Genomic DNA, 15,199 nt, shown 5'->3' with positions numbered 1-15,199 from the left:
GGATACTATATAGAACTGCCATATCATTAGTCTATCTTACCAGATTTTTCCCCCTTTGAGAAAGAACTATCCTCAAAACACATTTCGTGGTATATTTGCTCCTGGGATTCTGCTTAGCATCTAAAAGTAAAAAAGGTGGTGAAAATAGTTAACTGAGTATATAAAAAACCTTAAAAGCTTCATTCAATTAAAGCTTTCAACAAACAAACAAACAAACAAACAAAAAAAACCAAACAAAACCAAAACAAAATAATAACCACCAAACAGCTCGAGAGTTCTCTTTATAATAAATCCATGGACACTTTCGAACTTCACAGTTCTCACTGTCCTGTACACAACTCCCACTCAGTACATCACAGCAACAGTACAGATGGAGTTGTGATCTTCTTTACTCCAAAAGCACAGTCTTGTAGCTAAAGAAGGATATCTGTTAGCAGCTCAGGGTCTATACCATAGAGCTGAGCAATTCTCAGTATGTTGGTACATCCCTATTAGATAGGCAGTTCCATTCTCTGCTCTTCTCTGCTGCACTCTTTCTACATCAAGAGAGTTCTCCATGTGCAAAGCACTCAGCTTTTGCTGTTGTTTTTACATAAAAATGATTTAAATGAGCAGAGTTATCATTGTGCTAAAGAGCAGCATAGAAGCAGGTAGTTTTGCAGGCTTTTTTGTTTGCACTACTCTAATTAAAAGTAAAAATGTTATAATTTCCAAAAGGGCATTTTAAAGCCTATTAATTGATAATGCAGAGAGTTGAGACGTATTACACTGATGGTGAAGAGAGAACGGAGAAAGTCATCAAATCTGAAGACACAGCTTTTACCTCTTCTGTAGCCATGTTCTATTTGTGGTTTTGGTGCTGCCCAGAGCAGCAGTGAAAACTTGGAGTTGCTGATCAGTCAAATCAATGGCCATGCTACCCCCAAGGAACACTTGGGCAAAGTAGGGATGTGTTGATCCATATGACTCCTAGGCAACCACCATGTTGGAGCTCATGCAACTCCAATATTTATAGTAGCGGAGCACCTCAAAATCTTAATGTGATTAATGAATTAGGTCATCTGGGTAAGGAAGAACATCTATTAGGTGTATTTTATACATGGGAAATGAAAGCCTAGAAGCTTACATCTCAAAAGTACTTAGGCACCTAATTTGTTTCAAGTACTTTTTAGGATGGGGGCCAGAGACACTGAGGCATGGGTATATATCTGGCATGGGTATTCTGAGTAGTAAGGCTACAGTGTATAGTCTTGTATCTGTGCTAATATATTTTACTTTCTGGTTTGTTGAGATATTTCTTCAGGACCTGTGTCACACCACTTAGGCAAAAAACCCTCAATGGAATGTCTGGAGTCATACAGGATGACCGTGAAAAATCAGACACTGAAACCACATTTCCACAGGCTAGACTATCCAACCAACCATCTTCTCAAAAATGTCCTCTTTTCCGACTACCAGAATATTTTTTTTTGTTTGTTTTGGTGCAAAAGCTTTTGGGATTGCAATTAGAATTATCATAGAAACCCCAAATTAGTAGTTGGTCATTTTTGGTGTTGAAACCAACCCCCGAAAACTTTGTGAATGGTAACTTGGACGTTAGCTATCTATCACATGTTAACAATTCTGCCAAGGAAAAAGGGGACAATCTAGAAGGATGAGGGGAAGGAGACGTCCATCAGTTTACAGCTGTAATTAGTGTATGTTCTGTGCTGTTTTTTGAGTCATTTTAAGCTTCCTGTTTCACAGCCACTAGGAGGTGTACTTAATACATAGGCACGTAGAGGTGGAATAGAGGCAGAACAGAGGTGGAAAACTCAACATCTAGTGAAGAACTAGTCATGTCCAACACAGGGGAAGCCTCAAAGACAAAGCATGTCAGCCAGTGAGTCAGTGGAGCAGCTCAGTGACTAAGCTGCTGTAGTTATTGCATAGGTTTGCGCAGTTCTGTGGCTATCCTTATTTAAATTGGGTGCCAAAAACGGTTTCTGGCTACTCCGAGGTGGTGAGGATTACAGAGACGATTCATCATCCTTCCTCCTCACTTCATAGACGCTCACAAATGATCAAACATGAGGATTAAACTGCATATATACAGACACTTTCTACAAAATGAGTATGGGAAGAACAACATTCCCTGAAGAATATGACTGTAGACTGACTATTTATGCCTGATAGGAACATTACTCCTTAATTTTAACTACACAAGAAATAACTACATTTTTTTTGTTTTTTTAAATGGACAGTAAAATGTTGAAGAATTTTCTGAGAACAATAATAAAAACGCTAGGTACCACACCAACTCAGTCTGTGTAACCGTACTGCCTATGCAACAAAATATAACTGAAATTCTTTCTTTTTTGCCTTTTTGACATATATGCTTAAGTACATAAGGACACAAACCTGCTTATTTGGGGGATGGCAGGAAAAGTTGGGCCTTTATGTTATGTCTAACACTTCAGAAATCTGAAAGGTAGAGCATGTATCTTGTTTTAAGGAGTGATAACTCCCTGATTAAGTGACTGTTCTCTGGCACTATTGTCTTCTATCTGCTTGACTATGTCCCTTATATGAAAAAACAGCTGCCAAGGAGCATAGGCAGTCGGTGTCCCAATGTTCTAATTGTGATAGTTGTGCACGGAAGTCTATTTCAGGTTGGATTTTTTTGATGTTTCTATGCCTGTCTTTTTTGTTTGTTTTTTTTTTTTTTTTTTCCTTTGCTGTGTGCACTGGGAAAGAGTTGCTAAGGAATATGTTGCTTTACATTTCTTTTTGAGCATATACCGACTGTACTATGAGTTAAACATGAAAAATGAAAATAAGCACGAAAGACAACATCCGTTCTCATTTTGATTTCCTGGAAGGAAAGTGCGGTTGGGCAGATGGTGCTTTTTTGTTTTACTAAACTGAATGATCAGATGTAAATAATATATACCATACATACTATAAAGATTGTTGAAGGTAAGGTTTTTTCCTATATCGTAGAGAATTTCTCACTCAGTGATATGTCAAATTTGGGGGTCTTTTTAGCTTTTTTTTTTCTTTTTATACCTCAACTTGCTTATGACTATGCCTAGTCATATTTATTTCAACTGCTGTATTTCAGAGGGTTGAGTTGTATGTATATTAATTCAGGACCTTTCCATGAAGAACCATGATATTGGGTATCTGGTTAAAGAGACAGAAGAGAGTAGCTGCTAATTTGGCATCACGTGAGTCTCAATATTTCTGTGTTTCTATCTTTCTTCATGATCTGGTTTCATTGTGTGTTATAAAAACCTGTTTTCTTTGTTGTTATCCAATGTGACTTTTATACCTTTGGAGCTCTTCTTTAGTTTGCTTTCCAAGCTGGAACAATAAACATTCCTAAGGCAGAGCAGAGTTCGTGTTCTCTGGTAATCAGAAAAGGCCCTTAAAAAAAGAAAATAAAACCTTTTCTAAAATGTGCATGACTAAACATGGCTCAACTGGGCCATAATGCTGTCTTCCTGACTGAAAGCACAGAAAAAGACATTGTGTTATGACTCTGCAAAGAAATAATATTATGGTTTCATTCTCAGTCAGATCAAAATGTATGCTCTTCATTACCCCTCATATCCTGCATTAGCTTGGTGGGGCTCAGGCAGAGGACATGTTTATGTTTACACTACCTGAACACCTCTGCCAGTGGTGGCAAACTAAATAAACCACAGTGGATGTCTTTGTATGTTATTACCTCTCTGAACCCCATTGGTTCAGCGTGACATTGCAAACATAAAACGTATGGCCACTAGAAGTTTCATTTAACACTCCAACTTTCCTTACTAACCTTAAAATGGACGCAGTAAAGGAGGATAAAAAAATGTTTTTTCACTGAAATAATAGCACTGTAATCCTCAGGAGAAATGACTCATACAAAAATACAGACATTACATGTCAAATCAGAATGACCAGATCTGGGAAAGGCAGAAATCATAGCCACTGCTAAAACTTCTCTATAAACTAAGAGACTGAGGCAAACCAGAGGACCGGATTAAACTAAAATGAACTTTGTAAAGTTCATTAACAATTAGAATTACTAGGCTACAAAGAGACATAGTTTTTTTTATTAAAATGTCAATGCTGAATATAGTTATAAAATGTATTGTCTTTTTTTTTTTTTTTTAATGTGTCTGGATGGAAAAATTCTCCTTCTTAACCTGGGAGACCCACTGATAGTTGTCATAATTTCACTTCGAGTTTTTTTATTGTGTTACATTCATATCTACTGGAGCCAAGCAATTTCACAACAATTTCAGCTCTTTGTATAAACTAAAATATTTCTAGCATACATTGCACAAATATGATTTGGAAGTTTAGTGAGAATAAACTCTAAAATCACAGAACCCAACATTGTAAATAAAGAAGCATATCTTACTTTTTTTAAGCCAGTCCTATGTTTCAGAGGCCTTACACTTTTTTAAAGTGCTTGATTTTGTCAGTGCAGGGAGTATGAAAAGAAGGACCAAAGCATGCTAGTGACGTTACTTCAATATTATCAAGCAAGTGGAAGAAATAACAGAGAAAACTGTAAATGCCCTACTTAGTCTGAAGTTGTACTGCAAACATGAATGAACTAGTGCTTGAAGCAAACTTGCCACTGGAACTATGGTTTTATAAAGGAGAATTTTTATTATTAAATTCTAAATGAGAAATAAATTAGAAGAGACATAAAAAGGAAAGACTTCACTTGCAGAGCCTCCTGCCCTATAAATTTCCAAAAGTTTGAAAATCTCAGAGAATGAGATTTGTGTCCTCCATTCACTCATAGACAGCTCAGAAATAATTAAATAAATGAACAAATCAAATAAACGAAGGCTCCAAAGAGGGTTTTTAACAGCTGAGAAAGAAATGCCAAAACCCAGGTGCTTCAGCTCAAATGCTGCAGTGCAGTTACCAAGTGGTTTTGGTGGACTAAAGATGGGGTAAGTTTGCTGGTGGACGTGTGCTGCCGAGAGGTGTTGCAAGTGGTATGGAGAGACTTTCAAAGCAGCAGCAGCAGCATCCCACAAGCAGGCAGGGCTTCAGTTGGTTGCTCACTCAGTTTCCCACAGTTAAAAGATGATGAGCTTGAAACAGTTTGGGGCCGATAAGGCAAGCTGTAGTTAAAAAGGAAGGAAAGGCTTTAAACACCTGGGGCCAAACCTCTATCTGCCGTTGATCTCAACTGGAATAAAACAATATGTGCAAGCCCAGGATCTGACTCCTGGCCTCTCATGTGCATTCTGAAACCCGTAGGAGTTGACCATGGGGTATTTTTGGCTTTCCTTAGAGACATCCCCACAAAAACCCCACAAAGATCACTGTCATTATGGACAAACAGTTCTGTGTTTGCAAGATATAACTCTATGGGTATATAAATCATTAGCACACACACTCACAGACATATAATTACGGATGGTACTCTAAACTGAAGAAAGCAGAGACCATTTGCAAATAAAAGAGACCAATCCCAAGTTAAATTATAAACAGTTACCAAACAAAATGGAGGCCATGTACAGGCCCTGACAAGCAGCTGAGAGTAAAACCTGTTGAACTAGTAAGACACCAAATGTCCTGTGGCACTGGAAAGTAAAAAATCTCATATTTGATTTTTCTTTCTCTTGAAAGAAGCACTTGATCATGCAAACCCAATTCTTTGTTTGGTAAGTGGGCCTGGACTGCCGCTGTTCATTACTACAGGAGTTGATGTAGAAATCAAGACAGTAATGCCTTTCATCTCTTGTATTATAAGAATTCAAATTCGATTTTTATTTTACAGCACAGCCATACAATAGCTCACAGTATGGTTCTTGGTTGCCTCCATCCATTAACAATAGCCTTGAAAAGAGATAGAGAATATAAAAATAAAACCCTCTTTTTCCCCCCAGTAGTTTGTTTCTTCTTACAAACAATAGCAATTCACCATCTAAAACACACTGTAGTAGTAAGTAGAGTCTATTGAATAGTGTGCTCTTCCTAGAAGTTTTTATTTTTTTCTTTTGAGCACTGACATAGTTGGCTGTTCCACAGAACCTGGGGTCTACAAGATTTTGCCAACTGATGCCTTTGTCAATAATATATGAATATCCTGAGAGCCTTTCTTAACTCGCACACAGTGGACTATATCACTTCTTCTTCTGCCTTCCTCAGGAGTGCAGTATCGGACCACAGGGATCCTGAGCCTTACTGAGTTTTACCATAGGCTGTGTGTCCTGATAGTCACAAAGTTCTAAGTAGCACTGGCTGGCTTCTTAATTATCAAGGTTTGTATGTCTGCATAGTGTTTTTCAAGGTTTTCAGCTTAAGGATTTGAATATAATGTATGTGTGTGGTTAAGTGTTAAAGTGATACCAATACAGATAAATTAACTTTCTATACATTTACTTTTAAAACTGCATGGTCATCATTCCTCTGCATATGCACCTGACTCTTAGTAACTGGTGGTTAGTTTTGTGGTCAAGAGACAGTTTCATAAAGTCCCTTAAGGGGACAGGTGGTACAGTGGATGTTCAGTTTCGTTTAAAAGCAGTAAAATCCCATCAGTCTCAGTAGTGATCAGAATAACAGAGGAAACAGCAATACATTAAATGTAGGGATGGAGATATACGAAGTAATCTGACTAGTTTATATTAAGAAAGGATTTGACAGACCTGCTGGGTTCCTACTTAATGCCAATCAAGCCTGAAAGGGACCACTTGAGCTCAGGTATTTATCTCAAACTGATCTGAATTATCCTCACTTGATTTGGAGAGTCCAGAATAGAATACCATGAAGACAGTGTGTTGACATTTCCTACATAAAACAAAATTAAACCCATTCAAGTCAAGGAAATACAAAGTATAAATGTTATGAGAATCAGGCCCTTTGAATTTGACAACAGAAATAGAGCTGTGTGTTCTCAGAAAATCTTTTGGGAAATGAAAAACTCATGAATTCCTCTGCATGGCCCACTTCATAGCAATTAAGATCAACAAAATGCATACAGGGAATATCAGACATATTATCCCTTCTTTTTCTCCTTAGTCAATATAAGCTTTATGTTTCTTTTACACACATAACATTAGTTAAAGAACACCATTTGAGGTCAAGATTGGACTGTCCTTTTTATTAGGCTAATTCTGTGCATATCAAAACTAATTCAAAAGAAATTGTTTTTAATTATTATCAACACTTAAATGGTCCTTGCAGAAATCACAGGAAAGAAGGATAGTGCTTACCAAAACCCCAAGAAAGTACTTCAGATAGTTTTTTTTTCATTGTCAAGCAGCGAGGGTCAAGTGAACTGTATTATTTCCAAATATCCACCTTCTCAGACTGTCATGAGCAGCTGCAACATACCCACTAGCAGCAATTTCCACTTAGCTCTACCCAGAGGGGAGAAAAGTACCAAGAGCTGCATTGTTTATAATTCCCTCAACCCCAAGGGTAATTTTGTTCACCAATTACTTGAAATTAAAGTTAGGTAATTTGACACGTCTGTTTGGTACCCGACCACAAACTACCTCTTAAGCAAACCAAAGAGTTTGATAGTTTACTTCCACAATACTCAACAGAATTTTATTATTGCAGCCATGGCAGGAAAGGAAAAAGGAGAACTTATACAGATTTGTGAATAGTTGGGGCTTGGAGTTTTTTTGGTCACTGTTGCCACCATTAAGGGAGCCCAATAGATCTGAGAAGGAGGAAGCTGGAAGGCAGTTTTTTTTCCTGGAATGAAGATTCCCAATCAAACATAGCAAATACAGTAAGAACTGAGCAACATAAAACCTCCTAGTGCAGCTTTTGACCAAAAAACAAGCAAACAAACCAACCTGCTCTCTGCAGTTAGCTTTCGTAAGTTTTGTCTTTGCATACAGTTAAATGCTACCCAGAAAATGCTATACACATGCAGAGGAAGAGCTGCCTACTTCATCTATAGTATGCATTTTGTGATCTTTAAGGCCAGTCATTTAAATTACGTAATTGAATCCTCAGATTATATCTAGAATTGGAAATTTTTTAGAGTTGGGCAAACCTGTTAAACATTTTATTGTTGATGAGTTTGTGTACACACCACTTCCGCATGTCTTTGTGAGTAATGAATTATCTGCCGGGTATTGTGACTGAACTGCATGACTCACTCCATGGATTCATTTTGCAGTCTGGTGAAAACAGTAGCTGGTAGCACCTATCATTTGTAAGAACCTTTTTACATTTTATGGTTCTACAAATGAATAGTGTTTTTTTTTTTTTTTTTTACACAAAAGATTATACTGATTAAGTTAAAAAACCTACAAGATGACTCAAAATTCATTCACATCATACTGAGCTATATAACAAACTGTTCAACCTAACATTTATGAAGTGGATCTAGTTCTCATTTTCATCAGGAGTCTTTTCAAAGACATCATTATCCTTAAACAGTATAAAACAAGTGAACAAGAAATGTCAAGAAATGCAGAGCCACTAACTTATACTAGTCAGAAGAACTGATTTTTAATTATGCAATCTCATTCTTGTTAGCATAACTTCCTATTTGGAAACTTTAGTGCCAAGTAAGTAGCAAGTGCTTTATTTTTTAGCTCTGAATACAATTACTCTTTCAACCATATTCTGCATTTCATTTTTACTATAAAAGTTGTTCGTTGTCCAATTTCAAGCTGAAAAACTATAAAAGTCCATTTTGACTTCTCTATAGCAGAACTAAAAGATTTTTTTGAACTAAGATTAAATTGATATATCTTGAGCTTCTGTCATTGTAATATGACATTAGGAGCATAGTCAAATACTAGCTTTGACTATAAGTGTCCTACTAAAGTAGTAGTCTACTGCAGAGTGCTTTTTGATGTATCAAAGAAATGGTACTATCTTTCAAACTGCATTCATATTCTAACCTCCTATCATCAAGGTAAAGTAATAGCAGGAGTAAAGCACGATCTTTTTTTTCAGTTTCTAGAAGTCAGTGCTATAAGGGATTGCCTAGCCTTGCATTAGATATTCCTGTTTAGATGAAACACAGATAGGCTTTCCAATCTACAGACTCCATTAATTAGATTTTATCTTTTTCTGTGTCTTTTATTTTAGGGTTCTTTAACCTGTCCCCTGCTGCTATTGCTGTAGCTTCACTAATGACAGGCCAAGTAATTTATTTTTTCTTTCCCTAAAGTTGAGATACTCTTACTGATACAATTTAGGAATGTTTCTGTGCGATGCTGATGGCCAATGACTTCATTACTCAGTCAGTAGAGTAGGTTTCACTTTTTGTCTCATCTCTCATATAGAAGGACCTACCTTAAAAGCCTGTGGTTTGTTTTGCCGAAAGTCTTAGTTAGTGGACAAACAATCTTTGAATATCTCTTAATAGCTCTGTTATGGCTAGGCTATATTTACAGAAAGACAGAAGGGTAGCATAGAACTATGAAAAACATGAAAAACTAGGAGCAGGACTAGTACTGAAGGGACAAAGTTGAACGGTGCAGTAAATCATCAAAGGCAGGTGAGGTGTCTAAGACAAGACAACAGAACTTGCATTTCTTTTTTCCTATGATATTCTGTAGCCATCTTCAAAGTGCACTTCTATATGGGGAGGTGTTTTAAAACTGGACCAGCAAATAGTTCAAATTCCAGCTCCTGTATTTAGGCAAAGAACTATGTAACCCATTTCTTTTATTTCTAAGTGCAACCTGCAAGGATTGTAAGGATGGTCTGGTGTTAACATGTTGTAAATATTACATAGGCAAACCAAGATTAAATGGAAAAAAAAAAAAAAAAAAAGAAAAAAGAGAAGAAGTGTGAAAAGAAATAAAGAAATAACTCCCTAGCATAAGTCAAAGGTAAAGGTTATTATGTTAAACTTTTCTCCCACTGAGAATCAGCAAATGGAAAGATATTATCTACAGAAATCATTATGACTGATGGAAAATTTTAAGCTTTGGTCTGGCAGGCAAACTCTGGAAGTGAGAAAGCTGGCTCATCTCTAAATCCACAATGTCCTGTTTTGCAAGGTGGCCAACCAGTGCAACACACAAGAGCAAGGTCTGAGACACTTCTTAGCAGTTTGTGTTCACTTCTTCCTTTCAGTGTGGGATAATAGTTGGTATTCATCAGTGCTGAGTCAGTTCATATTTTCTATGCATCATAAAATACTTCCTCAGCTCCTCAGCTTCTTCCACCCTCTTTCAGATGCATAGATGAAGTTTTCTCACATTCTTCCTTCTTGTCACAGCGAATCATGAGCATCAGAAACGCAGGCTTGAGCAGCTTATAATGTGCATACAGTAACAATGGTTCCCGATAACTGTATTCAATATAATAATACTGGAGATTGATATTGGCTCAGCTGACACTGTATGTTGCCAAAATTCATTGTCACACCAGAAAAAGAAAAAATAGGAAGAAGTATGAAGAAGGAACCTTCTGGCCAAATTCAAATCACAATAATGCTTTTATTAGTTGGGAATAACAATAAAAGACTAAATGGAGCTGCTTTGGACTGCTGCAGAGGCAGAAATGACCAGAAAGGGTCATGAGGCGGCCTTGCACTTCTCTGAATGGTACTTCTGCAGCTCACATTCTCTAAGTCATGACACATGATAGTGAATACATGGCAGCCTGGTCCCACTCTCCTGATTCACATTGTCCTTACATGTAGCCCTATTTTGCCTGCATAAATAGGGAGGAATTTCCAATTCTATGGAGATACTACAAGTTTAGTCATGAAGATAATTAAGTCCTTTGGGCTTGCATTACCCAAACATTTCATACTTGAAAGAAATTCAGATGTGACTCTGAATGTCTGGACTACTGCCATCTAAAAAATTTGGATTCATTTGAGATTTAAGATTAGCTCCAAATTCTTCTTCATATCAATTCATCATTCAGATATTTGCTATTCTTATCATTAGTATTACAGAATGGCTAGAAATTCTAAGTAAGAAACTTTCAAAGTCTTTCAAAAACTTCAAATCTAATCAACACACACACACATGTATATACATAAGGAGGTAGGAAAAGGACAAAAGAAGCATAGAGAAAATCTAGTCATTTGCCCAAAAAGCCACAGAACATCAATTACAAAGATGAGGAAGGGCTTCAAAACTATTATCTCCCAAGGCAACAGGAGGCTTACTCACTAGTTCACCTTACTCTAAATATTTTGCAGCAATACATTTTTCGAAATGTTATTTCTCATTGCAGTTAAATGAAATAATTTTTAGACTTTCTGGAGCTTTTAGAGCTCCAGTATAGAAATAAATAAATTCTCTGTAAATGATGGACACCGACAGGGTTAACTTAGATCTCAAGGAATGTACAAAAATGTAGGTACCTCCTGGTACTGTTGTAGCGGTCAGATAAAAGGGACCTCAGTACAGAAATAGGGACACTTGCTTGAAATCAAGTTTAGATGTTCGGAGATCTTTTAAGGTAAAGAGAAAGGCCGGTAGAGTTACATTTGTCCCCAGGATTAGGGAGCCTCTGAGAGGTATCTATCTTAGCCACATTTTTAGCTGAAGTTTGTAATTTTACCTATATTTTGAAACAGAATTCCTGGGGCTCACTCTTAGGGTTTTTTTGTTGAATTTGTGTGTTAATTTTTAAACTCTAAATATCAATCACTTATATTTATATAAAAAATTTACCCAGTAGTAAAACCATATTGCTTGAAGCTTACTATTTGTTGTGTTGTTTTGTCATTAAGAATTCTCAAAATCAGATGAAGAATCTGAAAATAGAATTGTCACAATTTTAAATAGATTTTAAAATATTGCTTTCTTTCCAGAGTGATGGGTTTAAGTTTTTTTGTCTGTACACACGTGTATGTTTGTATAGGGGAAGGCGAGAGGATTCAACATGACCTGCAGTAAATATTATCAAATGAAATTTAAATAACAACTCTGATGAGATACAAAAAAAGATTGAAGCTCACTTCTCAAAACTGTATTAGTTTGTTATTTCTGTTGCTGTTGGAAAAAACAAACCAAACCAAACTGACAACAGCAAAGAAAACAACACAAAACAACCACTACCAACAACATAAGCCAAGAAAACAAAACAAAACAAACCAAACAAACAAACAAACAAAAACAAAACAAAAAAAAAACCAACCAAACAACAACAACAAAAAACCCAGCACAAAACAAAACAAAAAAACCCACATTTTTGCTGGCACCTCAGAAATAGTTTTGACAAGTAAAAAGATACGGTCTTTGCAAGGGCAATTTTGGACTAAATTTAATCCACATTAAAGAGCTGAAGCAAAACAACAAAGAAAAAGAAAATACCAATGGAGACTCTACACCAAACTGAACTTACTTTGAAACTATTACTGTAGTGCCTGAAACAGAGCAGAAAGACCTTTCACTTTTCTCAAGGTATCGCAGCAGTCAGGAGACAGCTTAAGAGGACCTTAAATGCAACAAACCAGACCATAGTACTTGTGGAGGCTCGGGGAAGGAGGTAAAAAATTAAATTAACTTTACCAAAATTTCTGTCAACATCTCTAGTAGAAGTCAGTTTTCATATGACAGGCACGTACCTGATAATGGGCAAGGGATGTTCTCATCCTGCATTTGAAGATCCTTCTTATTAAAGAAAAAGAAGAGTTGGGAGACGGAAATTATGGTTTATGTGATTATATGTATATAAGTACTGAAAATAAAAGTTATTCTATCTCAGTACATCAGATGGCTATTTATCTGTCAATTTGTAATGTCCGTGATTGCAAGTAAACATAATATTTTATACACTAACATGGTAATGTCTGATTAATCTATCACTGACAGTAAATGTCTATATTGGTATATATACACCTGTTAAAAACCCTATGCTTCTGTTACTTCACCAAAAGGATCAAACATTTCTTGGATTAATATAATTTAGGCCAGTCATAGCCACTTCCACAGCATTATTTCAAGAAGCTAAGTGAAACTTAATTCAAACGTTATTGTAAACTTAAGGTTAAATCTGAGCCGAAGGCTGTGATGTCTTTCAAACCTATCTTTCTCATGCAAACACAGATAATTCAGGAGTAACGTTCTGATACAAATGCTTTTTTCAGACCTCCACAAAATACCTAAAGTAATTGTAATAGAATATAGATAAATAATTTGCCAGCCTTCTTCTTCTTTTTTTTTTTTTTTTTAATAGGCTAAATTTTAAGCCCAAACTAACACAAATCCATATTTTACTCTTGAACAGTGTGAATTCAGAATGATTGAAAGGTAGAGATTGGACCACTTGTATTTAACACTACCAAATTAGTATCTCTCAAGTTTTTTACATAGAAAAATCTTCTGAAGCACTATGTGATTCAATTTTCTCTCAAAAAAAAACTCCACAAACTCAAAATTATCAATGTTCTAGGAACAGGTAAGAGTATGTCTCTGTCATAAACAGTAATGTTATTTATATGTCTTGCTTATCCTCCTAGTCCAGACTGTAGCACCTTGTTTTAGACTGATATTTTCATAATGATTTCCTACTTCTCTAGTTTCTCTTTCAACAATGTTTACCTAATTTGCTACAAAATGGAGATATAAGACAAAACCTTAAAGAGCTTAGAAAATACTGTCCAGTTTGTTAGGGACTGAAGGGATTCTTCTTCCTTACAAGTTTAAATATGCCCAAATGATTCCTATGCCTACAAGCTGAGTCCTGCTGTTTTTCAACTAATCATTTGCAAAATTGGAGAGAAAAAAAAAGCAAAGACAGGAAAAAAAAAAGCTTCTTGTAGGTGAGCCACAGCAGGGCAATTAAGATGATATGGCAGAGGTAGACATCTGCTCCTAGACAGATACAGTTCCACTGATGCTATCTATAGGTACAATCCTTCCGAGAGATAAACAACGTGCAAGAGCAACGTGCAGAAGGAAATGCCACACTGAGAAAGTGGAGATCATGTGGCCCCTGTGGTCTGAGAAAGACAGAGAGGCGGCAAGAGAAAAAGGGAGGGGAGGCATGTGGGGCCTATACCAGGCACATGCAGGTGACAGAAGCTGCAGGACAGAGGCACATCGAGATGCAAAGCTGGGAGACGTGTGAGAACTGACACTGGAGGGGAGCAGAATTACAGCAAAGATGAAAGGCACAACATGACCAAGAAAGAGAGAGAGATGGAACAACCTTCTTTAAGCTCTATGCATAAATTTACAGTTAATCTATGCTGAAATTAAAAAAAAAAAAAAATGGTGGATGATTTATTCTCTAAGATTTGGAAGCTTGGAGGGCTTCTCAGAATTTCAAACTCTCATTTAAGTTCCTCACTAACAAACTTAATCAGAACTATACTCCCCAAATTAGATGATTACTTTTTGCTCTTTCATATTACTATCACAGCGATGCTCAGACACAGTGGAAGTAATATTCCTCTTCCCCTTGATGCCAAGTGCAGATAAAGCCTAAAGGAGGATGTGGTATCTACTCCAAATAACTTTCAAGCCAAGGATTGACCCTGCTTAATTTAGGTAGGACTTGAAGCAAAACTACACTACATAGCAAGCTCCACAGTCCCGTCTAATATAAGTTTTCTGAAGGTAAAGTATCACCTCTGACCGTCACTGGCAATGTCACTGGCATCTCATGTCATTTGCCCCTCAGTTCCTTGTGAGGAAAATTTTTTTGTTCTCCTCTGATGCCAGGGGTTCAGAGTCCCACCAACTGAGGGAGCATCCTTAGTCCCTCCAGCCTACCACTCATTTGACTTAAGAAATTCCCCCAATTTAAGAAACTCTTTGGAAAACTCAGAGCAATAAATCAAGGCCAAGCAGTTTGCATAGATCAATGGCCAGAAGTGAACAGCAGGAATGCCCTTCTGAGAGCAAGCCCTCTGGCCTGCATGATGTGCTGTCTTCTGCTTATGGGATATACTTGGGTCTTGATTTACATTAACAGAAGCTGAAGAACATTAAAGCACCTAAGTGTCATCCTATCTTGTCTTGGAATCTCAAATCAATACTTATGAGTTTTCATAATTATGTTATAATAATTCTTCAGCCTGGTTAACCCATGCTCTCATTCTGTAGGAAAAAAAAAAAAAAAAAAAAAAAAAAAAGGAAGTTTATTTTCTCTGTCTGGGAAGAAGATAGAAATATAAAACTAAAGAACTTATTGTAAAACCAAAGCCTGGAGTGCATCTCAAATCCTCATGCAACCATGGACATTGCTTTGGACATTTTTATTTTTGTTTAATCACTACTCCTGAAAGCTGCTTTTCAGAAAAAAATAA

General features: G+C 36.6%; 1 long non-coding RNA gene across 1 annotated transcript in view; it reads left to right on the top strand.

Moving 5' to 3' along the window:
* Positions 1 to 1,857: 1,857 nt before the first annotated feature.
* The window catches only part of LOC135579541 (uncharacterized), a 50,860-nt gene continuing 37,518 nt past the window's right edge, over positions 1,858 to 15,199 (top strand). The window contains exon 1 of the long non-coding RNA XR_010472780.1: positions 1,858 to 3,209. This is a non-coding gene — a long non-coding RNA (uncharacterized LOC135579541). The remainder of the gene's footprint in view (positions 3,210 to 15,199) is intronic.

The sequence above is a fragment of the Columba livia genome, chromosome 5, assembly GCF_036013475.1.
Source record: "Columba livia isolate bColLiv1 breed racing homer chromosome 5, bColLiv1.pat.W.v2, whole genome shotgun sequence".
Classification (NCBI taxonomy): domain Eukaryota; kingdom Metazoa; phylum Chordata; class Aves; order Columbiformes; family Columbidae; genus Columba; species Columba livia.
Note: the sequence above shows the minus strand (reverse complement) of the source record. Positions and strands in the feature narration are given on the sequence as shown.